The sequence below is a fragment of the Hyperolius riggenbachi genome, chromosome 8 (genome assembly GCF_040937935.1).
Source record: "Hyperolius riggenbachi isolate aHypRig1 chromosome 8, aHypRig1.pri, whole genome shotgun sequence".
Classification (NCBI taxonomy): Eukaryota; Metazoa; Chordata; class Amphibia; order Anura; family Hyperoliidae; genus Hyperolius; species Hyperolius riggenbachi.
Window position 1 is genome coordinate 101733652 of NC_090653.1, and position 27652 is coordinate 101761303.

At 46.0% G+C, this 27652-nt stretch overlaps 1 protein-coding gene and 1 non-coding gene across 2 annotated transcripts in view; one reads left to right on the top strand and one right to left on the bottom strand.

The window, feature by feature from the left end:
- Positions 1-27652, bottom strand: part of HS6ST2 (heparan sulfate 6-O-sulfotransferase 2) — a 557112-nt gene that overhangs the window by 74836 nt on the left and 454624 nt on the right. The window lies entirely within an intron of this gene.
- On the top strand, positions 13636-13791 carry LOC137529164 (U1 spliceosomal RNA). The gene has a single exon (XR_011023600.1). It is a non-coding gene; the product is annotated as a U1 spliceosomal RNA (small nuclear RNA).

Here is a 27652-nt window from a genome sequence, read left to right on the forward strand (position 1 = left end):
CACCCCTGATGGCCACCTGCCTTTTTTAATTAGATTTGGTGGGGTCTAGACCACCAGGCCCCTAGACTCTCTCCAAGCCTTAAAGAGAACCAGAGACGAAGCACCCTCATGTATTTTATTACATTTATCAGTGGGAACATGACAGTAAACAGCTACCCTGCTTTTAGTTTCATTGTTATCTGCTTAATTAGTCTATTAGCAGCTGTGATAAGAATCCACCGACTATTCAGTCGAGGTTTGACCTGGAATCATTATAGCTGAGTCACTCTTCTGTGTAGTCTTTTCAAGCCCAAGCCTTCCCCCTCCTGGCTCAAATTTCATGCTTTACATACTGAGAGCTGTGATGACATGGGAGCTGCTGCAGGAAAAATTTCTGTCTAGCAGACAGTGTGGCTGTGTGATCTGTGTGCTCTGTCTGTGCAGCCTGTCATTATTATCTACTGTATGCAGTTTCATTACTATGAGAGACACTTCCTACAGGCAGCCACACAGTATTCCAGAATATGAAGTTGAAAGCACACAGATAAAAGCCTACAGCAGCCCTGCTTGTCTATAGTCTCATATAGCTTAGACAGCACATCCAGAACACCTCATAACCTGGAAACAGAAGGAATATGAGCCGGCGGACATATTGGATATTTCCTGGAGCAAGAATGGATAAAAAGCACACCAGAGTGGCAAAATTATCGGGTAGAGCATTTATTCTTTACAAGCTATCAACTGATATGTTTATTTTGTGTGAATCGTTCATCTCTGGTTCCCTTTAAGCAATGGCTGATCTGGCTCTGGGGTTAGGCTCAGAAAAAGGTAATTTCAGACTTAACTCTGATCAGTTTTGGAGTAGAAAAAAGGAGGAGGATGAATCAGTCATTGGGGACCATTCAAACATTTAGTGTGTGCCCCAAACCTGCAGTTGTACTCCCGAGTAACTAACACTTTAAAAGAAGTACAATTTATGGGACTTTGCTCTTTTTCTGGATGAAGCAAACCTCTTTGTTTGTCCGTCTGTCTATCTGTCCATCTATACATCACTGCAGTAGGTGTACTGTTTTTATTACAAGGAGAAAATAGTGCATTTCCCTTTGGGATGAAGTAATACGGTTTGCGGGCTTTCTAATCTCCCACCGTTTTTTCCTGTGTACCCGTGACAAATGTACGCTCCTCTAGAGCAAACACAGTTACTGGAAGCACTATGTAGGATTTAATGAATGATAATAAAGTTTAGTAATAGGAATTGTAAAATGTTGACTTTCTGCTCTCAATTGACTCAGCGAGGGGATAAATGATAATCATCTATGCGACATAACAGAAGCCTGCACCTCATGGAAATCCAGGCAAGATGAAAAAAAAAGAAATATTCATTTAATTTTCTTCTCACTTCCCATCCAAAATATACAGTGTATATATCCATTCACTTTGTCCTGAGTGCCATAATGCCTATACCATCTACGGAGAATAATGGTTATAATTAAAATAAATGCTATGCAAATCAGAGGCGATCTTAACACCAACATTCAAAACAACATAGCAATAAATGAAAGGCGTGTTACTATAAGATGTACGTGTAGCCGAGATACCAGGAAGGTGTTTATTTCACACAAATATATTTGAATTCTAACCTTTCAAATACAAAAATCACATGATGGCTAAATAGAAATTGCGCAAAACGGCACAGGGAAATTTTGGGCGCACCATGTGCCGCTATAGGCCATAATTTAAATTATAGCTATAGTGGTGTCCAGACAGTAATTTGGGCACTGTCAAAACACGGAGCCCAAATTACTTTAAAACAGTGTAATTTGGCCGCCAGCAATAGGTGGCAGCCAAATCACGTCTTCCCCCTAACCGCCCCTCCCTCTCCCCCCGAGTCCATGGCAGCCTGGAGGGGGAATAGTAGTTAACGCCGCCGGGACTTTTGCAGGGGCAGGGTGAGACTTTTTTGGCTTTACCCTGCAACCAACTTTCCCAGCGCCGGTTTTCCATGTATGCAGCTAAACTACTGTACCAACCAAAAATACTGCTATTGTTTTAAATGACCCTGTAGCCAGAATAATTTGTTTTGCTGTCCTGCTGATTGTTGTGGCTTCAGTAGCGTCCAAATCACCCACCTTAAGGCAAGCCTGAATTGGAACAAAAAAGTAGGTTTTTGCTTACCTGGGGTTTGTTCCAGCCTCCCATACTCTTTAGGTCTCTAGCTGTCCTCCAGCTCCCCTCCGTTGTGCCACTGCCCCTCTGAAAGAGATGCAACTAGGACACAAGTTGAAGCTACTGCGCATGCGGAGTTCCGCCTGCACAATTACTTAGTTGCACTCCTGTAGCCAGAAGTATTCTGAGCATGCGGGGTAAAGTTCTTTTGAGAACCATGCATGCAAAGAGCCCTCCCAGCAACAGGAGCCCAATCAATGAAGAGAACAGAATGGACCGCACATGCACAGCAGCTGACTAGGGTATTTGAAGAGGGAACCCAAAGGACACTGAGGGATCTGAAAGACTACGAAGGGCTGGAAGAAGCCCCAGGCAAGTAAAAATCTACTTCAGTTGTTCTAATTCAGGTGAAAGTATATACAACCCAAGGCAAAGCTACTTAACTCATTTTAGACTTTTAAGCTCTGGCCTTTTAGTTTTTTTCTAATTTTTTCCTTTGTGATCTCCGAGTATGGCTCACAGTGATCACAGCGGCAGGAGACAATGGTATGGAGCTCAGCTGTCTTTAGACAGTTGAGCTTTGTATCGGGAGGGGGGGGGGTGACATGCACAAAAGCCAATGTAGTTGAAACTATGCCACATCAGGCTCAAGCAGCCACAAGTACAGCATTTTTTTTTCTACAACCGGTCCCGAAGTGGATAATTAAAGAAAGTACATTCATACTGTATCTACATACCTGTGTATTGTCTGTTCCTTCTCTCATTCTCCCTGGCAGTGGCGGCGCCAGGGGGGTGCTTGGGGGTGCTCAAGCACCCCCTAAATTTGTCCAAGCACCCCCAAAGCACCCCCTGGCGTGAACTGACTTCAGGCGTCTAAGAGACGCCGAGTCAGTACACAGCGGCAGCCCGAAGCAGCAGAGCAGGGCTACGGTAAGATGGCCGCCCGAAGCCCTGCTCTGCAGACTTGGAGTCTGCAGTGCAGGGCTTCGGGCGGCCATTTTCCCGTAGCCCTGCTCGCCGGGTAATACAGGCTGCAGGCAGGAAGTCACGTGAAGGAAGAGGATCGTGGGAGCTGCGCGCCACAAGGAGGTCGGGAGAGGAGGAGGTCGGGACAGGAGGTCTTCTGACTGTAGGTGAGTAAATGGGTTTTTCTTTTCTTTTTCAGGTGGTGCTGCTGATTGTGGTCAGAACTGCTGAGCATTGTGCATATTGGGGTCAGATCTGCTGCGCATTGTGCATATTGTGGTCAGAACTGCTGTGCATTGTGCATATTGGGGTCAGAAGAACTGCTGAGCATTGTGCATATTGGGGTCAGAACTGCTGTGCATTGTGCATATTGTGGTCAGATCTGCTAAGGATTGTACATATTGGGGTCATATCTGATAAGGATTGTGCATATTGGGGTCATATCTGCTAACGATTTTGCATATTGGGGTCATATCTGATAACGATTGTGCATATTGGGGTCATATCTGATAACGATTGTGCATATTGGGGTCATATCTGATAACGATTGTGCATTTTGGGGTCAAATCGGATAACGGTTGTGCATATTGGGGTTATTGAACGTGTTTTTTGTTCAAATCTGCTCACATTACGTGTATTTTCTTGAGAAAACCTGCACAATTATGTGAATTTTCTGGGGAAAGGGTCACCAAAACTTGGGCCCTCTGTCTTTGCGTTGCACTTTTAAAGGGAACCTGAGGTGAGAATAATATTGAGGCTGCCATATTTATCTCCTTTTAAGCAATACCAGCTGCCTGGCTGCTGTGTTGGTCCTCTGCCTCTAATTCTTTCAACCATAGACCCTGAACAAGCATGCAGCAGGTCAGGGGTTTCTGACAATATTGGTTAGCTCTCTCGCCTTGCAGCGCTGGGTCCCTGGTTCGAATCCCAGCCAGGGCACTATCTGCAACGAGTTTGTATGTTCTCTCCGTGTCTGCGTGGGTTTCCTCTGGGCACTCCGGTTTCCTCCCACATCCCAAAAACATACGGATAAGTTAATTGGCTCCCCCTAAAATTGGCCCTAGACTACAGTACTTACACTACATAATATAGACATATGGCAATTGTAGGGATTAGATTGTGAGCTCCTTTGAGGGACAGTTAGTGACAAGATATTTATATATACACTGTACAGCGCTGCGTAATATGTCGGCGCTATATAAATACTAAATAATAATAATAATAATAATAACTGACAAGATTAACTGCATGCTTGTTTCTGGTGTAATTCAGTTCACTACTGCAGCCAAATAGATCAGCAGTGCTGCCAGGCAACTAGAATTGTTTAAAAGTAAATAAATATGGCAGCCACCATACCACTCTCACCCTGGGTTCAGTGCGCGAAACCAGGTTGTAGCCACACCCACAGGCCGTCAGCTACCCTGGAAATTGGTCCAGCACCTGCATAGCACCCCCTAAAAAAAATTCCTGGAGTCGCCACTGCTCCCTGGTCACCATAATCAAGGCTGAAAAATGTGACTTTTGACTAAAGCAAAATTTTCAGACAGGAAGAGACATGCTTGTAGATGATGGGTAGTGTTGGGCGAACATCTAGATGTTCGGGTTCGGGCCGAACATGGCCGCGATGTTCGGGTGTTCGACCCGAACTCCGAACATAATGGAAGTCAATGGGGACCCGAACTTTTGTGGTTTGTAAAGCCTCCTTACATGCTACATACCCCAAATTTACAGGGTATGTGCACCTTGGGAGTGGGTACACGAGGAAAAAAAAATTAGCAAAAAGAGCTTATAGTTTTTGAGAAAATCGATTTTAAAGTTTCAAAGGGAAAACTGTCTTTTAAATGCGGGAAATGTCTGTTTTCTTTGCACAGGTAACATGTTTTTTGTCGGCATGCAGTCATAAATGTAATACATATAAGAGGTTCCAGGAAAAGGGACCGGTAACGCTAACCCAGCAGCAGCACACGTGATGGAACAGGAGGAGGCGCAGGAGGAGAAGGCCACGCTTTGTGAGACACAACAACCCCGGCCTTGCATGAGGGCAAGAAGCGTGCGGATAGCATGCTTTGTACCGCCATGCAGTCATAAATGTAATAAAGATAAGAGGTTCCATAAACAAGGACCGGCAACGCTAACCCAGCAGCAGCAGCAGCAGCAGCAGCAGCACACGTGATGGAACAGGAGGAGGCGCAGGAGGAGAAGGCCACGCTTTGTGAGACACAACAACCCAGGCCTTGCATGAGGACAAAAAGCGTGCGGATAGCATGCTTTTTACCGCCATGCAGTCATAAATGTAATAAAGATAAGTGGTTCAATAAACAGGGACCACGCGGCAACGCTAACCCAGCAGCAGCAGACGTGATGGAACAGGAGGAGGCGCAGGAGGAGAAGGCCACGCTTTGTGAGACACAACAACCCAGGCCTTGCATGAGGGCAAGAAGCGTGCGGATAGCATGCTTTGTACCGCCATGCAGTCATAAATGTAATAAAGATAAGAGGTTCCATAAACAAGGACCGGCAACGCTAACCCAGCAGCAGCAGCAGCAGCACACGTGATGGAACAGGAGGAGGCGCAGGAGGAGAAGGCCACGCTTTGTGAGACACAACAACCCAGGCCTTGCATGAGGACAAAAAGCGTGCGGATAGCATGCTTTTTACCGCCATGCAGTCATAAATGTAATAAAGATAAGTGGTTCAATAAACAGGGACCACGCGGCAACGCTAACCCAGCAGCAGCAGACGTGATGGAACAGGAGGAGGCGCAGGAGGAGAAGGCCACGCTTTGTGAGACACAACAACCCAGGCCTTGCATGAGGGCAAGAAGCGTGCGGATAGCATGCTTTGTACCGCCATGCAGTCATAAATGTAATAAAGATAAGTGGTTCAATAAACAGGGACCACGCGGCAACGCTAACCCAGCAGCAGCAGACGTGATGGAACAGGAGGAGGCGCAGGAGGAGAAGGCCACGCTTTGTGAGACACAACAACCCAGGCCTTGCATGAGGGCAATAAGCGTGCGGATAGCATGCTTTGTACCGCCATGCAGTCATAAATGTAATAAAGATAAGTGGTTCAATAAACAGGGACCACGCGGCAACGGTAACCCAGCAGCAGCAGACGTGATGGAACAGGAGGAGGCGCAGGAGGAGAAGGCCACGCTTTGTGAGACACAACAACCCAGGCCTTGCATGAGGACAAGAAGCGTGCGGATAGCATGCTTTGTACCGCCATGCAGTCATAAATGTAATAAAGATAAGTGGTTCAATAAACAGGGACCACGCGGCAACGCTAACCCAGCAGCAGCAGACGTGATGGAACAGGAGGAGGCGCAGGAGGAGAAGGGCACGCTTTGTGAGACACAACAACCCAGGCCTTGCATGAGGGCAAGAAGCGTGCGGATAGCATGCTTTGTACCGCCATGCAGTCATAAATGTAATAAAGATAAGTGGTTCAATAAACAGGGACCACGCGGCAACGCTAACCCAGCAGCAGCAGACGTGATGGAACAGGAGCAGGCGCAGGAGGAGAAGGCCACGGTTTTTGAGACACAACAACCCAGGCCTTGCATGAGGACAAAAAGCGTGCGGATATAGCAGCAATGCTTTTTGCCGCCATGCAGTCATAAATGTAATACAGATGAGAGGTTCAATAAACAGGGACCGGAAACGCTACACCATCCCAGATGTTCATTGGTCATGTTACTTGGTTGGGGTCCTGGAGTGTTGCGTAGTCATTTCCAATCCAGGATTGATTCATTTTAATTTGAGTCAGACGGTCTGCATTTTCTGTAGAGAGGCGGATACGCCGATCTGTGACGATGCCTCCGGCAGCACTGAAACAGCGTTCCGACATAACGCTGGCTGCCGGGCAAGCCAGCACCTCTATTGCGTACATTGCCAGTTCGTGCCAGGTGTCTAGCTTCGATACCCAATAGTTGAAGGGTGCAGATGGATTGTTCGACACAGCTACGTCATCTGACATGTAGTCCTTGACCATCTTCTCCAGGCGATCGGTGTTGGAGGTGGATCTGCATGCTTGCTGTTCAGTGGGCTGCTGCTGCATGGGTGTCAGAAAATTTTCCCACTCCAAGGACACTGCCGATACCGTTCCCTTTTGTGTACTAGCTGCGGCTTGCGTTGTTTGCTGCCCTCCTGGTCGTCCTGGGTTTGCGGAAGTCAGTCTGTCTGCGTACAACTGGCTAGAGGAGGGGGAGGATGTCAATCTCCTCTCTAAAGTCTCCACAAGGGCCTGCTGGTATTCTTCCATTTTGACCTGTCTGACTCTTTCTTCAAGCAGTTTTGGAACATTGTGTTTGTACCGTGGATCCAGAAGGGTATAAACCCAGTAATTGGTGTTGTCCAGAATGCGCACAATGCGTGGGTCACGTTCAATGCAGTCTAGCATGAATTGAGCCATGTGTGCCAGAGTCCTACCAGAATCCTCATCATCCTCTTGTGAGCGTTGTGATAGTTGTTGTGATGCATCATAGTCGTCACCTTCCTCCTGGTCTGCTTCTGCTGACCATTCGCGTTGAATTGTGGAAGTCCAACGTGCACCGCTCTGGCCCTCGTCAGTGGTGGCATGAAATTCCTGCTCCAACTCCAGCTGTTCCTCCTCCTCTTCTTCGTCATAGCTGCTGGGGCCAGCGTTCCCTGAGGCGGATGGCCTGATGTTGGTACCATCACGCTGATCGTTTTCTCCTTCAGATTCCCCCAGTTGCATCATGGCAGCTGTTTCCTTGATTTTTAACATCGACCTCTTCAGTAAACACAGCAGTGGTATGGTAATGCTGACTGAAGAGTTGTCACTGCTCACAAGCAACGTGGATTGCTCAAAATTTTGGAGGACTTGGCAGAGGTCCAACATGTTGGCCCAATCGGATCCACAGAAGCTTGGCAGCTGGCCGGATGCGCCTCGGTACTGCGCTGTCATGTACTGGACCACTGCACTCTTCTGCTCGCAAAAGCGGGCTAGCATGTGCAGCGTAGAATTCCAGCGCGTAGGGACATCACACAGCAAGCGATGGTGGGGGAGATTGAAGCGCTTCTGCATCTTGGCGAGTGCCCCCGAAGCAGTACTGGAATTTCTACAATGTTTGGCCACTCGACGCACCTTCAACAGAAGATCGGCCACGCCTGGGTATGTCCTCAGGAACTGCTGAACTACTAGGTTCATCACGTGCGCCAGGCAAGGGATGTGTGTCAGCTTAGCCAACCTTAAAGCGCGAATGAGATTACTCCCATTATCACACACAACCATGCCCGGTTTCAGGTCCAGCGGTGCCAGCCACAAATCCGTCTGTTCCTTTATTCCCCTCCAAATTTCCTCCCCTGTGTGCTGCTTATCCCCAAGGCAGATCAGCTTCAGCAACGCTTGCTGACGCATGCCAACAGCTGTGCTGCACTGCTTCCACGATCCTACTGCTGCTGGGTTAGCGTTTCCGGATGAGGTACAGCTTTGAGATGCGTTGGAGGAGAAGGAGTCAGAGAGGTAGGTGCTGCTGTTGTTATCCAGTGGGAGGGACGGCGGTGCAGCTGTTTGCGGCGTGGGCAACACCCGTGCCGTAGCAGGTGAGGAATCGCTGCCAGGCTCCACAAGGTTCACCCAGTGCGCGGTAAGGGAGATGTATCGACCCTGGCCGAACGCACTCGTCCAGGTGTCAGTGGTGAGGTGAACCTTGCAGGCAACGGCATTCTTCAAGCTTCGGGTTATTTTGCTGACCACGTGCTCATGCAACTCAGGCACTGCAGAGCGCGCAAAGTGGTAGCGGCTGGGAACCACGTAACGTGGGATGGCCACTGACATCATGCCCTTGAAGCGGTTTGTCTCCACCACTCGATATGGCAGCATTTCGCAGGCCAGAAGCTTGGCTATGCTGGCTGTTACTGCCACGGCCCGGGGGTCATTTGCTGGCAATTTCCTCTTGCGCTCAAACATCTCCGACACAGACAACTGAACCGTAGCGCTGCACACGGAAGGGCTGTTGGTTGTTGTGTTTGATGAACACTGGGAGACCTCAAGAGCACTACTCCGGAAAGTGACAGTGTCAGCGTCGTCTGATGTTTGTGAATGTTGTGAACCACGCAATGGCTGGGCTACTGCTGCTGCTGAGGCGGGTCTGGTGGTGAGTCTGGTGAACCCAAGGGAGGCAGTGTTGCTGGTACCCTGTCCTGCCGCGTTTGCCCACAGAGTGGGATGTTTGGATAGCATGTGCAGGGGCAAACGCAGGATTTTTAAGGGGGGGTTCCTGAAAGGTCCAGAAGCACGTATGTCCCGAGTGCTTCCGAATACAGGTGGCTCCATACTGCCCATGCACAAAAGTGCGCTGGCGTATTACGGAGCTGCCTATCTTTGGAAGTACTCAAGGACACTAGTGTTTCTGAGGGCTTCTGGTAGCAGCAAATGTGAACGGGGTACAGCGCTGGAACAACTCCCCAAGAGAGGAACAGGAGATAGACTTAGTTTGGACAATTCGGTGGAATATGCTACATAGTTTCACATAGCGCAAGCGATACCCATATGATGCAGGGATATATGCATCTGCGGAAGATGTCGGCGCTACATAAATACTAAATAATAATATTTTGCCTCACCAGGATTGCACTTTTATTTAGCTTTCCTGTAAGACAAGAACACACAGTCAGCTCTAGGGGAAGAGGGAAACAAAGGTGAATGAGGGAGGGCTGGTGCACACCAAGAGTGCTTCTGAGCGTTTTTCAAATCAACAGTGATTTGAAAAGCGCTTGGCTAATGTTACCCTATGTGGGTGTTCCCACAGCAGCGTTGGGATTTTTTCAAAATCGCAGGTATACTGCATGTAGCATGTTTTTGAGCAATTCATTCAAAAATCGCTCTGAAAATCACTTCACAAAATCACACTCACAAATTGCTAGCGATTGCTATTGTCATTCTGGCGTTGCACTAGCCCAGAGAGAGGAGTGGAGAAATTGAGAATAGCCTGAGATGGAGCAGAGAACTTATCTGTATTGAAGTCCCACATCACACAGGCTACTTGCCTGTAATCGGACTCCTGTCCCTGTCAGTCTCTCACACAAGTCAGAAAGAAGCCCTCCTGGAGTCTAGGGACTGTCAAAAACTTTTCAGCTTGTTATCCACACCTTATCCACACATGCAGTCATAACAATGGGGAGAGACCAGACAGATGTTTGCCCACAGACCCTGAGTCCAGGCAAGCTCTGCATCATGCTGTGCATATTTACCAGCTTGCCTGCACTCTAATTTCATCATGTCTGACACTTCTGTGCTGTGGAGAGTCCAGGACTCCATAATCAACATTCTCTCACTGAAGGCTGCATCTTCTTGTGAGGGTTGTGAGGGAAGCTTGGCTGCCTCTCTCATTCTATTAGCTGGAGGGAGGCACCAGAAGTTAGAAGGGAGGGAGAATGAGGCTGTTTATATTATGCGGGCTTCCCTGGCTGAATACACAGCTCAGTGAAGGGGGGAGGTTCCAGACACCCGGAATAGCCCCCTTAATTCGCCAGTGATGTGGCGGCTCATGCTGGTGGTGGAGAGGTTGTTAATACTTTTCCCCCTGCTCAGGCGAGTCTTGCACACCTTGCAAATCGCCATGGTAACATCCTCAGTGCAGTCTTCAAAGAAAGCCCAGACTTTGGAGCACCTGCCTCTTTGCTGGCGATTTCTGTTTCCTCCATTTTTGCCTCTCACTCTAACTTCCACGCTTGTGGTGCCTGAAATTGCGCGCCGCCTACCTTGTGGCACAAGGCGAACTCGTGCAGCAGTGGGTTCTTCAACAGACTCATCTGTGCTGCTGCTACGACGGCGATGTTCTCGTTCACAAATAAAATCTGGGTCTCTGTCCACATTGTCCATACCCTCCTCTTCCATCTCCTCAAACTCGTCATATGTCATTGTGGGGGGCCGCCGCCGTGGAGTAGAGCTCCCCAGAACAACCTCTGCGCAGCTCACTCCAACGTCATCTTCCAGATCTTGTCGGCCGACCTCCTGCAATTGCAACCCCTCCTGCCCAACTTGCTCTGGGATTTGGGTTTCCGAGTCCTCCTCGGACTCGCCTTGTATTTCAGTGCACGGTGCATTTCCCACAGTTAATGGTTGTGAATCCGGGCACAACATTTCTGGCTGTTCCTCCATTGACCTTTCATAGGTGGAAGTTTGTTGGGCTGGGAATAGCTCCTGCGAATACCCCATTGTGTCCTGAGGTAATTCATAGGACTGGTTATCTGGCAGTTGTGTGCGTGGTGTCGCTGCCGGTTGTGTCAGCTTTGTGCCCACTGGCTCCTTGTAACTGGCTGAGGACTCGGACCTCGTGCGTGATGTGCTGGTGCTGCTTAACCCACTGCTGGACGCTTGAGAGGTCATCCAAGTAATTATCTGGTCCTGTTCTTTTGGATTTGTGAGGGTTGTTGTCCTGGACAACATGGGCGGTATTGAGTGGGTTTTCTTGGGTGCTCCCCTGTGGCCTGTACGTGAACCGTCAGGGGAAACACCTCTTCCCTTGCCCCTTCCTCTTTCACCGGATTTCTTCCTCATTTCACTTATCCTTACAGTACACGCTGACTGGCAGCAGTACAGTGGCAGTACAGAAATGCTATACAGTACCACTATTCCCAGCAGCGACACAGAGCACAATGCTATACAGTGGCGGGTGAGCGGTGTACTACTGTTCCCAGGCCCAGCAGACACAGAGTGGAAGTAAACACAATGCTATATAGTCTGGCTGAGCGGTGTACACAGAGTGGCAGTACACACAATGCTATATAGTCTGGCTAAGCCGTGTACACAGAGTGTCAGAAAACACAATGCTATATATAGCGTGGCTGAGCGAGGTGCACAGTGGCAGTACACACAATGCTATATTAGTCAGGCTAAGCCGTGTACACAGAGTGTCAGAAAGCACAATGCTATATATAGCGTGGCTGAGCGAGGTGCACAGTGGCAGTACACACAATGCTATATAGTCAGGCTAAGCCGTGTACACAGAGTGTCAGAAAACACAATGCTATATATAGCGTGGCTGAGCGAGGTGCACAGTGGCAGTACACACAATGCTTTATAGTCAGGCTGAGCCGTGTACACAGAGTGTCAGTAAACAATGGTATATAGTCTGGCTGAGCGGTGTACACAGAGTGTCAGTAAACAACGGTATATAGTCTGGCTGAGCGGTGTACACAGAGTGGCAGTAAACACAATGCTATATATAGCGTGGCTGAGCGAGGTGCACAGTGGCAGTACACACAATGCTATATTAGTCAGGCTAAGCCGTGTACACAGAGTGTCAGAAAACACAATGCTATATATAGCGTGGCTGAGCGAGGTGCACAGTGGCAGTACACACAATGCTATATTAGTCAGGCTAAGCCGTGTACACAGAGTGTCAGAAAACACAATGCTATATATATAGCGTGGCTGAGCGAGGTGCACAGTGGCAGTACACACAATGCTATATACAGCGTGGCTGAGCGAGGTGCACAGTGGCAGTACACACAATGCTATATATAGCGTGGCTGAACGAGGTGCACAGTGGCAGTACACACAATGCTATATTAGTCAGGCTAAGCCGTGTACACAGAGTGTCAGAAAACACAATGCTATATATATAGCGTGGCTGAGCGAGGTGCACAGTGGCAGTACACACAATGCTATATATAGCGTGGCTGAGCGAGGTGCACAGTGGCAGTACACACAATGCTATATATAGCGTGGCTGAGCGAGGTGCACAGTGGCAGTACACACAATGCTATATTAGTCAGGCTAAGCCGTGTACACAGAGTGTCAGAAAACACAATGCTATATATATATAGCGTGGCTGAGCGAGGTGCACAGTGGCAGTACACACAATGCTATATATAGCGTGGCTGAGCGAGGTGCACAGTGGCAGTACACACAATGCTATATATATAGCGTGGCTGAGCGAGGTGCACAGTGGCAGTACACACAATGCTATATTAGTCAGGCTAAGCCGTGTACACAGAGTGTCAGAAAACACAATGCTATATATATAGCGTGGCTGAGCGAGGTACACAGTGGCAGTAAACAATGCTATATATAGTGTGGCTGAGCGAGCGGTGTACTACTGTTCCCAGCAGCGACACACAATGACTGGGGGGGACCCTGGCTAGCGTGGCTGGAGAGCGAACTACCCTGCCTGCCTACCCAAAGCTAAACCCACAGACAAATGGCGGAGATATGACGTGGTTCGGGTATTTATTTACCCGAACCACGTGACCGTTCGGCCAATCAGAGCGCGTTCGGGCCCGAACCACGTGACACGTTCGGCCAATCACAGCGCTAGCCGAACGTTCGGGGAACGTTCGGCCATGCGCTCTTAGTTCGGCCATGTGGCCGAACGGTTTGGCCGAGCACCGTCAGGTGTTCGGCCGAACTCGAACATCACCCGAACAGGGTGATGTTCTGCAGAACCCGAACAGTGGCGAAAACTGTTCGCCCAACACTAATGATGGGTCCGCCCTATCACCCTCCCTGAAGGGGGCAGGGAAGAGGAGGGAATGGAAGGGTAATAGGAGAATACTTACCTGGCAGGGGAGATACCATGATCACGAAGGTGGTTCTCCCAGGGTGAGGCCCGTCCATTGCACTCCGGGCAGGTTGACCCCTGCGATTTCCCCCCCCCCCCAAAAAAAAAAAAAAAAAAAAAAAATAGGAGAGAACCCCATGACAATCATGCCTCTTCCTGTCTGACAAAGTTTGGGTGCATGGAGACGAGGAGATAAACTCTTGCTGCCTCAATGTATGCTGCCTTCCACCTTCCCGACACCTCCACCCTGACAGCTGGTAGACAGAGCACAGTGTGCAATGCAGCAACGGGAGGTGATGACAAGATTATGTTAACCCTCATTGCTGCGGTCCACACCCCTCATACATTCCAGGACGTTTTCCAGAAAATGCCTATGCAGGTGCAGTATGCTTGCAGTATGCTTGCATGCCCAGTAGATACTGCAGAGGCTGCCAGAGGGACCAGGAGAGGACCGAGCTGTGCCGAGGAACACACGTGACCTTTAGGGGTTGGAAGAAGCCCCAGATAAAGGCCTGTACTCACTGAAAAATCACAAATGCAATTCATTTTTAATCAAATTTCTACCTGCGATTTTTGAGCGCTTGCAATTTGCTGAGACTATCTTTCCCTTGTTTCCTGATTGTTTACCTAAAAAACGCAAAGAAAATTGCATGCATTGCATTTTTTATGTGTTTTTTTTTCAAACGCAACGTTTAAAGAATACAAGACCTGAAGTATATAGGAGAAATGGGGGGTGCTAGCAAGTATGGTGAGCCGTCCTGATGCCCACCGCTCCCCCGTTCTCCTTTCTGCCCCTTGGATTCTGATAATTGCCCTCCAGGAACCATCTTCAGGGTCGCCAAAGTCCTGCATCACTGCATTTGTGATAGTTCAGCTGCGCACATCCTACAGCATGCGACCATGGCCAGGAGCGCTCTGCTCATGAGGTCACGATTACGTTGTGCGCCTGCACAGAAAGCCCCCGGCCGTGGTTGCGCATAGTGTTGGGCGAACAGTGTTCGCCACTGTTCGGGTTCTGCAGAACATCACCCTGTTCGGGTGATGTTCGAGTTCGGCCGAACACCTGATGGTGTTCGGCCAAACTGTTCGGCCATATGGCCGAACTAAGAGCGCATGGCCGAACGTTACCCGAACGTTCGGCTAGCGCTGTGATTGTCCGAACGGGTCATGTGTAGTGTTGGGCGAACATCTAGATGTTCGGGTTCGGGCCAAACATGGCCGCGATGTTCGGGTGTTCGAGCCGAACGCCGAACATAATGGAAGTCAATGGGGACCCGAACTTTCGTGCTTTGTAAAGCCTCCTTATATGCTACATACCCCAAATTTACAGGGTATGTGCACCTTGGGAGTGGGTACAAGAGGGAAAAAAATTTAGCAAAAAGAGCTTATAGTTTTTGAGAAAATCGATTTTAAAGTTTCAAAGGGAAAACTGTCTTTTAAATGCGGGAAATGTCTGTTTTCTTTGCACAGGTAACATGCTTTTTGTCGGCATGCAGTCATAAATGTAATACATATAAGAGGTTCCAGGAAAAGGGACCGGTAACGCTAACCCAGCAGCAGCACACGTGATGGAACAGGAGGAGGGTGGCGCAGGAGAAGAAGGCCACGCTTTGAGACACAACAACCCAGGCCTTGCATGAGGACAAGAAGCGTGCGGATAGCAATTTGCGTTTTGTCGCCATGCAGTCATAAATGTAATACAGATGAGAGGTTTAATAAACAGGGACCGGAAACGCTAACCCATCACAGATGTTCATTGTTCATGTTACTTGATTGGGGTCCGGGAGTGTTGCGTAGTCGTTTCCAATCCAGGATTGATTCATTTTAATTTGAGTCAGACGGTCTGCATTTTCTGTGGAGAGGCGGATACGCCGATCTGTGACGATGCCTCCGGCAGCACTGAAACAGCGTTCCGACATAACGCTGGCTGCCGGGCAAGCCAGCACCTCTATTGCGTACATTGCCAGTTTGTGCCAGGTGTCTAGCCTCGATACCCAATAGTTGAAGGGTGCAGATGGATTGTTCAACACAGCTATGCCATCTGACATGTAGTCCTTGACCATCTTCTCCAGGCGATCGGTGTTGGAGGTGGATCTGCACGCTTGCTGTTCTGTGTGCTGGTGCATGGGTGTCAGAAAATTTTCCCACTCCAAGGACACTGCCGATACCATTCCCTTTTGGGCACTAGCTGCGGCTTGTGTTGTTTGCTGCCCTCCTGGTCGTCCTGGGTTTGCGGAAGTCAGTCTGTCGGCGTACAACTGGCTAGAGGAGGGGGAGGATGTCAATCTCCTCTTTAAAGTCTCCACAAGGGCCTGCTGGTATTCTTCCATTTTGACCTGTCGGACTCTTTCTTCAAGCAGTTTTGGAACATTGTGTTTGTACCGTGGATCCAGAAGGGTATAAACCCAGTAATTGGTGTTGTCCAGAATGCGCACAATGCGTGGGTCGCGTTCAATGCAGTCCTAGGCCGAAGAGGTCATAGCCTAGGGTCACAAAAACCTGTTTATTTGGGCTATTTCAATGGTAGTGATAGTGACGTACATAAATCTCAGCCATGGCCGTTAGCAACGTCTGAATTTCACGAAATGTCTCATGCAGGTAGAAGACATATTGTTAGACTTGGATTCCAAAGATGGGGTCCCTACATCTCTGCAAACCAGAGTTACAGGGGTCCAAAATTGGTAAAATCCCCCATAGGCTTTCATTGCCTCCCTATTTCACTTTCCAAAATCTCACATCTTTTCAAAGGGCAATGGCTCAGCAGTACCAAATTTTCTAGCATTGTAGGGACCCTTAGGGGGAACATGACTGGTGAGTTTCGGGCCCCTAGGCCAAAGAGGTCATAGCCTAGGGTCACAAAAACCTGTTTATTTGGGCTATTTCAATGGTAGTGATGGTGACGTACATAAATCTCAGCCATGGCCGTTAGCAACGTCTGAATTTCACGAAATGTCTCATGCAGGTAGAAGACATATTGTTAGACTTGGATTCCAAAGATGGGGTCCCTACATCTCTGCAAACCAGAGTTACAGGGCTCCAAAATTGGTAAAATCCCCCATAGGCTTTCATTGGGCCTACTATTTACCATTCCAAAATCTCACACCATTTCAAAGGGCAATGGCTCAGCAGTGGCAAAACTCACCAGTCATGATCCCCCTAAGGGTCCCTACAATGCTAGAAAATTTGGTACTGCTGAGCCATTGCCCTTTGAAAACATGTGAGATTTTGGAAAGTGAAATAGGGAGGCAATGAAAGTCTATGGGGGATTTTACCAATTTTGGAGCCCTGTAACTCTGGTTTGCAGAGATGTAGGGACCCCATCTTTGGAATCCAAGTCTAACAATATGTCTTCTACCTGCATGAGACATTTCGTGAAATTCAGACAATGCTAACGGCCATGGCTGAGATTTATGTACGTCACCATCACTACCATTGAAATAGCCCAAATAAACAGGTTTTTGTGACCCTAGGCTATGACCTCTTTGGCCTAGGGGCCCGAAACTCACCAGTCATGTTCCCCCTAAGGGTCCCTACAATGCTAGAAAATTTGGTACTGCTGAGCCATTGCCCTTTGAAAATATGTGAGATTTTGGAAAGTGAAATAGGGAGGCAATGAAAGCCTATAGGGGATTTTACCAATTTTGGACCCCTGTAACTCTGGTTTGCAGAGACGTAGGGACCCCATCTTTGGAATCCAAGTCTAACAATATGTCTTCTACCTGCATGAGACATTTCGTGAAATTCAGACAATGCTAACGGCCATGGCTGAGATTTATGTACGTCACCATCACTACCATTGAAATAGCCCAAATAAACAGGTTTTTGTGACCCTAGGCTATGACCTCTTTGGCCTAGGGGCCCGAAACTCACCAGTCATGTTCCCCCTGAGGGTCCCTACAATGCTAGAAAATTTGCCACTGCTGATCATTTGCCCTTTGAAAAGATGTGAGATTTTGGAACTGTAAATAGGAGGCCCAATGAAAGCCTATGGGGGATTTTACCAATTTTGGACCCCTGTAACTCTGGTTTGCAGAGATGTAGGGACCCCATCTTTGGAATCCAAGTCTAACAATATGTCTTCTACCTGCATGAGACATTTCGTGAAATTCAGACGTTGCTAACGGCCATGGCTGAGATTTATATACGTCACCATCACTACCATTAAAATTGCCCAAATAAAGAGGTTTTTGTGACCCTAGGCTATGACCTCTTCGGCCTAGGACTGCATTGAACGCGACCCATGCATTGTGCGCATTCTGGACAACACCAATTACTGGGTTTATACCCTTCTGGATCCATGGTACAAACACAATGTTCCAAAACTGCTTAAAGAAAGAGTCCGACAGGTCAAAATGGAAGAATACCAGCAGGCCCTTGTGGAGACTTTAAAGAGGAGATTGACATCCTCCCCCTCCTCTAGCCAGTTGTATGCCGACAGACTGACTTCCGCAAACCCAGGACGACCAGGAGGGCAGCAAACAACACAAGCCGCAGCTAGTGCCCAAAAGGGAATGGTATCGGCAGTGTCCTTGGAGTGGGAACATTTTCTGACACCCATGCACCAGCACACAGAACAGCAAGCGTGCAGATCCACCTCCAACACCGATCGCCTGGAGAAGATGGTCAAGGACTACATGTCAGATGGCATAGCTGTGTTGAACAATCCATCTGCACCCTTCAACTATTGGGTATCGAAGCTAGACACCTGGCACAAACTGGCAATGTACGCAATAGAGGTGCTGGCTTGCCCGGCAGCCAGCGTTATGTCGGAACGCTGTTTCAGTGCTGCCGGAGGCATCGTCACAGATCGGCGTATCCGCCTCTCCACAGAAGATGCAGACCGTCTGACTCAAATTAAAATGAATTAATCCTGGATTGGAAACGACTACGCAACACTCCCGGACCCCAACCAAGTAACATGAACAATGAACATCTGTGATGGGTTAGCGTTTCCAGTCCCTGTTTATTGAACCTCTCATCTGTATTACATTTATGACTGCATGGCGACAAAACGCAAATTGCTATCCGCACGCTTCTTGTCCTCATGCAAGGCCTGGGTTGTTGTGTCTCAAAGCGTGGCCTTCTCCTCCTGCGCCACCCTCCTCCTGTTCCATCACGTGTGCTGCTGCTGGGTTAGCGTTACCGGTCCCTTTTCCTGGAACCTCTTATATGTATTACATTTATGACTGCATGCCGACAAAAAGCATGTTACCTGTGCAAAGAAAACAGACATTTCCCGCATTTAAAAGACAGTTTTCCCTTTGAAACTTTAAAATCGATTTTCTCAAAAACTATAAGCTCTTTTTGCTAAAAAAAAATTTCCTCTTGTACCCACTCCCAAGGTGCACATACCCTGCAAATTTGGGGTATGTAGCATGTAAGGAAGCTTTACAAAGCACGAAAGTTCGGGTCCCCATTGACTTCCATTATGTTCGGAGTTTGGGTCGAACACCCGAACATCGCGGCGATGTTCGGCGAACGTTCGCGAACCAGAACATCTAGGTGTTCGCCCAACACTAGTTGCGCACTGTAGGACGGGCGCTGCGAGGCCAGCGCAGGTTCAGTGATCCCCGACTTCGGCGACCCAGGAGAGGGTGCTGGAGGGTTATTCGCAGCATCCGGGGGGCAGAAAGAGAACGGGGAGGGGTTGGCATCAGGAGCGCTCTCCATACATGCCAGCTCCCCACGTTTTTCCTATATACTTTAAAAAGCTCAGCAATCACTGCAATTGCAATTTTCTAAAAAAACACATCGCACCATTGTGTACAGGTCATCACGATTTTCATGATTTTTCAAAAGACCTTTCGTTTTTAAAAACACAGCGCAAATGCAGCAGTTTGTACCAGCCCTATGTAAAGCTAACTTTTATTTCTCGTCTCAGATATTCTTTAAGACAAATAAGTTTTCTTTTATATTTTTATATGAATTAAAATGAATGACTGTCCGCTATGGAAATAAGCCAATTAAGACTGTGACCGTACAGATAAGGTGAGGGGCCCAGAAAACCCCGCTAATTAATGATGTACAAAGAATATACCAACTTTTTAGAACTAGGGATAAGTTATAGATATTGCGTGATATATTTTGCCTTACTTCATTCCAATTAAGAGTATCAGATCTAGATAGAGGTCACAGATCACCACCTGTATCAGAAGATCTAATTAAAATGTTTACTGTTGTCATTATGACTAAAAAAGATGGAGTTTTGTTTATGTAGAATAAGCCAAATGGTGTCACACATACGTACCTGCTCCAACTAACTAAAAATAATTTGATAATTCACAATGGCCTCAATTCTGGTATCTATGTGAGGTAAATATTTTTTTGTTTTTGTAGGTAAAATACCTCATGAGGTATTTTCCTCTTTTTTAGTAATTCTGAAAATTCTGAAAGATTTTTCTCCATTTCCATACATGAGGTAAAAAATGAGGTAAATGCATAAAGCTGGAAAAACATTAGGTATTTCAGCAATAAGCATGCAGTAGATATAAAATAGTAGTCTTTAATTGTTTTCCATAAGTCTTTAGAAGATTTTTTTTTTTTGAGGGAGGAAGATGTATTTGATTATGTAGCAGCCTATGAAAAGTATGTTTATAAGCATTCTTTATAAAAAAAAATTGACTTTACCTCAGGGTACAGGCAGGTCTTAAACTGATCGGTAAATTATGTGCCCGATATTTATAATATATATATATATATATATATATATATATATATATATATATATATATATATATATATCCATTTTTGGTAAATGACCTCATAATTTACCTCATAAGGGAAAACATGACTAAAACCTACCAGAATTGCTAAATGTCATTACCCCATGAGGTAAATTACCTCGCATGAGGTAATTTATTTGATAACCCTACCAGAATTGAGGCCATTGTCACAATTTATTAATTAATTGTAGTTTATGCATTCTCCAATTATTGTGCATCAGTAAAAGCCCCTAGAATGTCCACCATCTTTGAATCATTCATACAGCCCACTCTTCCAGTGTAGGGTCCTTCGATACCTTAAATAACATTTTTTAAATATGTACTAATGCACCTGGACTGGGTATGTGTGAGTGAGGTCTGTGCAAGCACAGTTGAATGCACTGCTTGTGCACAGAGGAAGTCCAAACAAAAGTGGCTTTGTTCTATTAGGTAAGCATGGACCTTACCTTGTGCATGCCCCATCTGCATGAGCTCGTGCAGGGCTCGGAGATTGGACAGAAAATGAAGGAGGACATTGCACTGGAATGGGAGGCTCAAGTGACATCACTGCTAAACTACACAGATGGAAAAACAGAACCCCACAGGAATCCACCTGGCCAGCAGTAAAGATGCCAGGATCACAGAAAAATTTAAGAATGTAAATCAGGGTGAGGTAAGATTTTACAATATCAGAGTTTACAACAAAAATACTATATAAATTAATATTCCAAAAAAATAAGTTTTGGTTATTGTTATTTTATGTAAAGTTACTATTTAGTTGCAGGAATATTTGACATAGTTTAGAAGAACACACAATGCATTTTATGATTTTTTTATGTAGGATCATGCCTTTTCTCTGTCCAAGAAAATTAAACGTTAAAAGATTTCTTTAAAAGGAAACGAGGGGATCCTAATTTTTCTGACATGAAGCAATGTCACCTCTAATCACACCTGCTACACCCCATGTTTCTGAACCAGATAATCCACACTGACCTCCCACCTTTGGTTTGAACGTATAACGAAATCACTCACTCCTAGAACAATGCTGATTATAAGTGCCAGTCCAGCCCTGGCAGAACATAAATTCAACATTTTCCCTCCGTTGTTTAGTTCACCGCGTTTCAGCTGTTGACAGAAGAATCTATTTTAGTTTAAAGACCTTTATGGAAATCACATCCCCTCGCATCCCAGACAGAAGAATAATTTCAGCTCTGGCTTATAATATTTAATTCAGAAGGATAATATAATCACGGAGCTGGTCTCAGATGAGCACAGTACGATGTGTCTTGCTCAGTGGAGCACACAGATCCTAACTAAGTAATGAAAAGGGGATTCCAATTTAATTGAATCGGATATGCAACATATATTAGTAAAAGAAAGTTAATCAGGACAATAAAACCGAAATGCAGCTTTTTGGCTAATCAAATTAATTTAGACACATTAAAATATTTAATAATTGGAAGAAAGAAGCTAAAGCTCACCTTAAGTGAACCTGACGTATATTAAAAAGCTGAAATTGAGCAACAGCTGCAGATTAAGAACTTGCACTGCAGGAACTATACTAAATGGACTGAAGATGGCACTGCAGCAGTAAGGCTCCTTTCACACTGTGCCCGGCGTGTTGCAATGGACAATATCATCGCATCACAAAATACAATGATATTCCTGTGGGGTTACTACATTGATTGAGGTGCATTCCATTAGGGTAACACACAGAAAGCATTGCTTTTAGAGGGCAATGTGCGTGTTTATAGCGGCAGTGAGGCATACTTTCATTGTACTGTATGCCTCACAGTATGGTTGCTTTGCAACGCTACCGCGTGATGCCACTTTTTGGCTGCATTGCGTTGCAATCTTATGGCAACACAATGTGCACAGTGTGAAAGGAGCCTTAACGAGAATCTGTACTCTAAAATTCTTACAATAAAAAGCATACCATTCTATTCATTATGTTCTCCTGGGCCCCTCTGTGCTGTTTCTGCCACTCCCTGCTGCAATCCTGGCTTGTAATTGCCATTTGTATGCAGTGTTTACAAACAAAAGACATAACAATTGATAGGCTGAGAGTCTTACAGAGTGTGCAGGGGGCCTGGAGAGGGTGTGTATAGCTTCTATCCAATCACAAGCAGCACAGCACAGGAGAGAAGATTAGATCATATAACAGAGATAATACAGCCACTGTGCAACTAGGAAAGGCTGCAGTTAGACAGAGCACATTAGAACAGGTATAGGAACTTATAGGATAGAAGAAATAAGGCTAAACATTTTGTTACAGAGTCTCTTGAATGTTAGGCAGCATTCGCTCTCATCCATGCAAATTCCGCATTCGATTTTCCGCATGCATGATTTGCTTTTTGCGATTTCTTTTCCTTTGATTTTCCTCTGTGATTTTGCATATTTATGAATTTTTACTGACTGCAATTTTTCTGTGCTTACTAATGCAGTTAATTTACATAAGAATGAAAAGAATTAACTTCAAAATCGGATGCATCTTTCTTGTATCAAATTAGTTGTTTTTTTCAGTGTTTTCATCAATTTACATTGCATAACAATTGCACATTGCACTCGAAAAAAAAACAGGACAATCGGGCATGTGTACTGGTGGCAGTCAGGCGGTTTGGTTGAGCCTGTGAACAGGCCTTAAGAGAAGTTGTAGTATCCAATCATTCCTCACAGGAAAACCTTTTGGCAACATAAAGGGACCCTGAGCAGACATTAAAATGGGCAACATGAACTTACCGGAGGCTTCCTCCAGCCCCTCGTAGTTGATGAAGTCTCTCAGCCTCCTCTGGGCTTCCTCTGTTCTGCCCCCAGTGACTCCAGCCAAAGTTGTGGGCCAATGCACATGCGAGGCTCCCTCCGTGCTCCCGTCTGGCTCGCCCATTGGCATGAGCTTTCTGTGCACGCAGTTCTTAAAAGAGTAAACTGCGCATCCGCAGAAAGCTTATGGCAACGGGCACTTGAGCGAGATGGGTGTGCAGAGGGGCCCCGTATGCGCACTGGCCCATGACTTTGGCTGAAGTCGCTGCTTAATGGAGTCGTTGGGGACAGAACAAAACATCATCTACAGGGGGCTGGAGGAAGCCTCAGGTAAGTTCTTTTGCCTATTTTAAGGTCTGCACAGGGTCCCTTTAAATGTTCGGTAAAGATGCAGGGAAAATTAAGTAACCAGTTTTTTGGCCATGTGTGCTCCAAAGTTTTAAAGCTGTGGCTATCATTTTCACCAGACCTACTCTGAGAAGTTTTTTGCGACTGTGTTGTCTCCATTGCAAGGATGCTTGTGTAATGCACATTGCTGTACATCACAATCCAATTTTTTCAAATGCGCAATTACACTGCATGCTCAATTTCAGTGCGATTTTAGTTTCTCTTATTCTATGCCAGGTATGTCAAACCGGTCCTACGAGGGTCGAGATCTTCACACATTTTTGGTACAGCTCAAATGAATTGATGGGTCTGAATCAGGAAAGGTGTGGTCCATCAGGTAGAACACATTCCTTTCTTTCTCAGTCCATCCTAAACACTGGCATGGATCTGGCCCTCCAGGCCTGGAGTTCGACACATGCAATTTATGCCATTTAGTGCAACGTTCCAAAAGTTCAAAAATCATGAAACAAATACATAGTAAAAGAAATAGACCTCCCCCTGTATAATTTGCAATGCCTAGTGGAAGTGAACCCTTAGGCCTTGTGTTTACAAGGATATTGAATTTTGCATGCTTTGTTCTGTATGTAAATTTTCGCGTTATTGCATGTGATTTTTAATGCAAATTTTGGCATGCATGTAGCATAAATAATCATTACATGGAAAGTGGATGCGTGGTGCAAAAATCAGCAGCGAGGGGTGAGTATATTTTTCAGGTCAGGACAACAAAAAATGCATTCAATGGAACCTATTTCATTGAAATTGCATTGCTTTCATTACAAATATGAATTGTCACAATGTGATTTCGATTGCAAATGGGCCCTAAGTGACCGCACACCTGAGAAATAGGAGTTTGCAGTTAGTGGTAACAGCCAGTCAATAGCCGTTAACGACACAGTTGCTGAACAAAACTCTACTGAACAGTCCACATACACTTTGACCAGGCTTTACTGGTATTATCCAATCAATAGCCGTTAACACCTTGCAGAACAAATGCTCACGGAGCACGAAACTCAAACAAACGAAAGTCACTAAACAAATGTTTGTGAGCAGATCTTTACTGTCTGTGGCTAATCAGGAGAATAAATACCACTGATTAAGACTCAGCACTATACACTCAGGGTGAGCAGCTCGAGTCCTAAGCCAGGCACTGCCCTACTTGCTGCAGTCACTCCATCACCAGATGTGGCAAGCTTTGTTTTCTGCCTCAATCTTTAAAATGTAGCATTCAAAAAAAAACCTCTTTTACCGCCTGAGTAGATTTCAGCCGGGAGCTTTTTGCACAGCTCAACTGTTTTCATCAGGCTCGGTATAGCGACGCTAAAAAACTGAATTGTGAAAGCTTGCAGTCGTACCTACTCGGCCAATAAAAGTTATAATTTAAAGAGGAACTTTAAACAAAGATTGAACTTCATCCCAATCAGTAGCCAATACCCCCTTTCCCATTTAGTATGCTAGCTTCTTTCACTTGTCTTGCTGCTGCTTCATGATGATATGCTTTTATATTCTTACTTTCTGATTTTCTGTAACCAAGATGACTACTGAATGAACACCTTGTATTGCTGATTGATGCAAATAAAAGTAAATGCTGAAGGTCTGTGAGATAAGGTTTTACTGCAGGAAAGTTCAAAGGGTCATTATTTTTGCTTTGTTATATAGCTTAAAAGACAAGAGTGTGGTTTCTAAAATGCAAATATGACAGAATGATGCAATGTTCTAAAAAAAACTATATAACTGAAAATAAAAATGAGACTTTTGTTTGCTAAATTATGTTCTATTCATTATCCATGATACGCATACAATATATTGTAAGGTGTTTTTTTTTATGCTTAAAAGGTTTACTTTAACATAGGCAAAGACTAGGGGTTCAATTTATACCGGTCATGAGGGGGAAGAGTTGTATTAAAAACATTCCGCGGCTAACACACCAGGATTATGGCACTGAAGACATATATATGCTATTTTAAGCAATGTTCCAATATGTAGCATCACGTTTAAGACTCAGTCCCTCTGGGTGGGCTTTAGAGGCTTAGAAAGAGACACTAGCCATTGTCAATTTGCATCTGCTCAGCTGAGAATTCTGGGAGCCGTAGCCACATTTAGAGTGGCAAAGGTTGTCATCCTGCGCTTGAAAGTTGATGCATTATGTCTGTTGTTTTGCTAAATTAAAAATCTCCCACCCTCCCCTGTGACCTTGGAAGGGATTTTTGCAATATAATGCAAAGCCGACTGCAACCCTCTACAGGGATATGACCAGCGTCTCGCCAACATCGAGGCCTTAGCAGTAGAAGCTAATAAATGCATCTCCAGAACATGAAGGCAATAAAGAAAGCGACATAATATGCTCATGTCTGATTATCTTTCTAATGTAAACAACTCTGATCCGATCTTTACTAGTAAGGATTATTCCGGTTAAAAATGTGCATGACATTTTAATTATCACATAGCAGTCTTGCTGCAGGCACGGAGACAGATGGTGTCCTGAATTTTATAGCCTTGCCAGCATTTCCCAGGCTAAATTTACTGTTTACTCATCAGTAAGCTTTCAGGTCTTACGCACTTTTTCTCCCCCCCCCGCCCCCCCTTGCTTGAATTGTAGCAGCCATAGATACAGATAATCATCCCTGATAATAAAAGGAAATCTATTAAAGGCCATTAGTTATGTTATAGAGGAAAGTATATGATTCAGCAGGAAATATAATGTATACATCTTGATGCACTAAATAACGCATTATAAAAGGTGTCACGGGTGAGATTTAGAATGTCTTTCCATAGACAGCCAGTGTGGCTCATATCTCTGAGGAAGAAGCTTTTACTGCTCAGTCTACAAACTATCAGTAGAACGGATTCCTGACTGAATAGCAAGTAAGTTAAGTGTAGCATGACTGAACAGGCTTACATCCTTTATAGCTCAGCATTATGGATTTTCCATAGCAGTATACAGAAAATGGTTTTGACACCAGGAGCTTAACTATAGATGGAGCAACCCTAGCAACTGCAGGGGAGGGGGGCAGAGCTGAGGGGGGGGGCAACTACGTACTCTCCCACCCTCTGATCCTGTGGTCTTCCTCTAGACCAGGAGTTGTGGCCACACTTGTTATGGGTGGGTGGGGGATGTAATATGATGGTCACACTTGTTACATAACCACTGGCAGATGGGCCTTCAGCTCATGGGGGCACCAAGTAGAGAAAGGGGTGAGAATGTGTTGGGGCAGTGATCTGCAAACTTGGTTCTGCAGCTGTTACAGAACTACAAGTCCCACAATGCATTTGCCTTTATGAATCATGACTGTGGCTGTCAGACTCCTGCAATGCATTGTGGGACTTGTAGTTCCTTAACAGCTGGAGAGCCAAGTTTACAGATCATCATTGTGTTGGGGGACCCATTAAAATTCTGCAGGGGATCATCATGATTTGTAGTGATGCCCACGTCTGACACCCCCAGACTATGAGCTGCTGATTAGTCTTGGCGGCCTCAGAAAACCCTAGCAGGGTTAAAGTCCTAATAAATCGAAGTATGGAAAGTGCATCTAAATGAACACACAATGTGATTGGTAATATGCAACATATGGACAATTTCTCCATTCCATTCTCATCCCAGACAGGGGTGTCTCCAAAGGTTACAATGCTCTGGTTGCTGGCAGTATTGTTGCTGTATTGTAATCAACAAGATCCAGAATGGAATGTATGCTATAGAACAAAATAAACAAAAACCTGCTAAATGTATCGCTATATGGCAGTTAGTTTGGAGGTCTAATAATACAGTTATCAGCAAGTGACAGATGCTGAAGCCAAAGTGGATGATGGAAGGGGTTGGTTAGGGTTGGGGGCAGTTATAATGCCTGGAACCTACTGGGAGCAATTTTGCAGTGTTTACCGATCCCCGGCAATCGACAAAGCTATATGCCAGTAAAACCCCATTGGGTTGATTCTACTCGCAGCATTGTGATCACAGAGCAATGGCAAAGTGCTACATGTCACATTTTGTGAGCATGCGCATCAATGGCTGCAGAGCCGAATCGCTGCGGGAATTGTGGTACAAATCATTCCAAAGCACTACCTGTAGGTCCCAGACCTTAGAGTTGATTTAAATTCTTTCCCTCCCGTGGGACAAGTATCTACATCCCTCAAAACTGCACTTGAGCTCCCAAGGGCATAGATG